The 2424-nt window shown below is 66.5% G+C and overlaps 1 protein-coding gene across 2 annotated transcripts in view; it reads right to left on the bottom strand.

The window, feature by feature from the left end:
- CUNH16orf74 (chromosome unknown C16orf74 homolog) overlaps nt 1-2424 on the bottom strand; it is a 33073-nt gene that overhangs the window by 29366 nt on the left and 1283 nt on the right. Inside the window, exon 1 of one of the 2 annotated variants that reach the window (XM_040633226.1) lies at nt 1058-1272. The exons of the other annotated variant lie outside the window; for it this stretch is intronic. The gene's annotated coding sequence lies outside the window, so the exon portion shown is untranslated. Of the gene's footprint in view, nt 1-1057; nt 1273-2424 lie in introns of those variants that run through there. 2 annotated transcript variants of the gene reach the window in all.

The raw sequence follows: 2424 nt of genomic DNA, 5'->3' as shown, positions 1-2424 counted from the left end.
CCATCCATCCATCCATCCATCCATCCATCCATCCATCCATCCATCCACCCATTCATCCGGAGGAACCGGTACCCAGGGTGGGGACAAAGAACCCAAGGTGGGTGTGGCCTGGACAGGTAAGGGCGGGACCCGCGAGGGGATTCCTGGGGGTGGGGCAGAAACGCCAGGGCCTGCCCATCCAGCTCTGCTTCTCTGAACCTCAGTTTCCTCGTCTGTAAGATGGGGCGCTCGTGCCACAAAGGCTCCACTCTCTCAGAAGTGCCTTCCACCTCCCCTTCCCCTGTGATCCACCGGGTGCTCGGCCAGTAGAGACTGACTCTCCCCGCGGGTCCACCGCGGCCCAACAGCCCGGCCCCTCCGGACCGAGTCCGACCGCCCTTGACCCCGACTCCACGCGGCCGGGCGAGCGGAGCTGCGGGTCCCCCTTCTTGAGAGCCTCCCCCAGTTCCGCTGAGCTCAGCCAGCCCGAAGAAGTCGCGCGTGGGTTCACACTGGTCGCCCTTTGCGGTTGCAAACCTGCTTTGATGCCCTGGGAGCCAAGGGGGCCCCTAAGTGAGGCACCTCATAAATAATATAGTTTGAAATACTCGATAGAGGGGAAATGGTTCCTCTCGAGGCCTCCTGCCCCCACCCCCGGCCGGGTTCCTTTCCAGCTCTCGGGAATGGCGGTCTGGCCCATTCCCGAGGAACTCGTGACAGAGCGGGGTGTCGGGTGGAGAGTGGGGGGCCAGAGGTGTCTACGCGCGGACACACCCCCACCCGCCCGGGGTAAGTTGCAATACAGCCCAACTTGAGCTCTGGGCCCAACTTTCCCTAAATCCGCCTCCCCGCAGAAAAGCCTGCGAGAAGTTGGGGGGACGCCCAGGCTCGCGAGGGTCCGCCACCGCCCCCCGGAACCCCCTGGCCTCCCCGGGCGCGCCCTTCCCGCCGCCGGAGCCGGTGGGGCGTGGACGCCGCTTGGTCGGCTGAGGCTCTCGGGGAGCGCGGCGTGCTCTGGAAGGGGTGGGTGGGCAGCGCGGGGCCAGGCAGCGGGGCGCGCGCGGCACGGGGCACTCACCGCTTCCTGGGGGGCTCACTGCGGAGCCGCGCCCGGGATGCACGGGGCCCGCCCGGGTGCTGGCGGCGGCGGTGGCCGGGCTCCGGGGGCCGGGGCGACGAGTCTGCAAGAGAGAGCAGCGGGGGTCATGGCCCGGGCCGGGCAGTGCATGGGGGGCCCCCGCTCCGCCCCGGCCGGCGCTCCGGGAGGCCACCACTCGCACGCCTCCCACCGCCCCCTCCCCGGCCCCTCGGGGCGGTGCTGCCAGCGGCCCCGCCCCGCCCGCGGGCGCCGGATTGCACGGGCCGAGCGCGGGGGCGGAGCAGGCCCGCCCGCCGCCTCCCGGGGACTGTGCCAGGGGCACGCCCGGCGCCCGCGCCTCCGGCCTCCCGCCTCAGTTTCCTTTCGCCCGGCCTGGGGAGGAGGTGGAGGACGGAGGGTGGGGCCCGGGGAAAGTTTGGGCCCCTCCCCGGGGCTGCTTGCCAGGCTGCCTGAGGCCGTGCACCCCAGCCCTGGTTGGGTGGGAAGGGGCGCCCGGGTTCTCCCATACCAGGTGGCCATACTTGAGTGGGCCCCGTCGCCCGGCTGCTGAGAGGGGAGGCGAGACGTGGGAGGCTCCACCATCGCGCCATCCGCAGCGCCCTACACTGCTCGGGGCCCTGGGGACAAGTAAGCAACACGGCCTGCCCCCACACCCCCATCTTGTGAGAGCTGTGGGGCTTCAGATGGCCCTCGTGATCAAAAGGCAGCCTCCCTGTTGTTAGGGTCTGGCCCTTCCACTCTCCTCACCGGCTTTCACGCTTCACTTCTGGAGGTGAACCGGGGTGCAGCAAGAGGTGGGGTGTGAAGACTTGCCTCCCGGCTGGCTGTCCCAGCTTCGGGTTTTGCTGATGCCCAGCTGGGAGTAACTCTCCACTTCCCCTCCAGGTGGGTGTGGAGACCTTTTATCCAAATGGGTTTCTTAGGAGGCTCCCTGATGAGAAGGTCTCTGACAGCACCTACCCAGCTTGCGGGGGGGACAAAAGCACCCCTACCCTGGGTTCTTTATGTCACTGCCAGAAGCCTGCCAGGCCCACAAGGTCTCCACACCCTGTGCTGTGTGTAATTCTGGAGGCTTGGAAGGGGAAACTGAGTCACAGAACAGGACAGTGGCACTCCCTTGGTGAAAGCAGGAAAGAATTGAGTTGCAGGAAATAGAGTCAGCACCCTAGCTGTGTGTTCTCCCTTTGAGTCATTCCTAAAGATGTTGCAGTCTTTTGTATCAAGTCAGGAGTGACAGGTAGAAAATGTATCATGCCTCCCCCCCCCACCCCAAGGAGGACAAAAGGGGTCAGGGTTAGGGACAAGATGCTCCTTCCAAGGGTCCCCACTCCCTACCCTCAGAGGGA

Source organism: Ursus maritimus, unplaced genomic scaffold, assembly GCF_017311325.1.
Source record: "Ursus maritimus isolate PB19 unplaced genomic scaffold, ASM1731132v1 scaffold_19, whole genome shotgun sequence".
NCBI lineage: Eukaryota > Metazoa > Chordata > Mammalia > Carnivora > Ursidae > Ursus > Ursus maritimus.
This window is presented reverse-complemented; position numbering and strand designations above follow the sequence as displayed.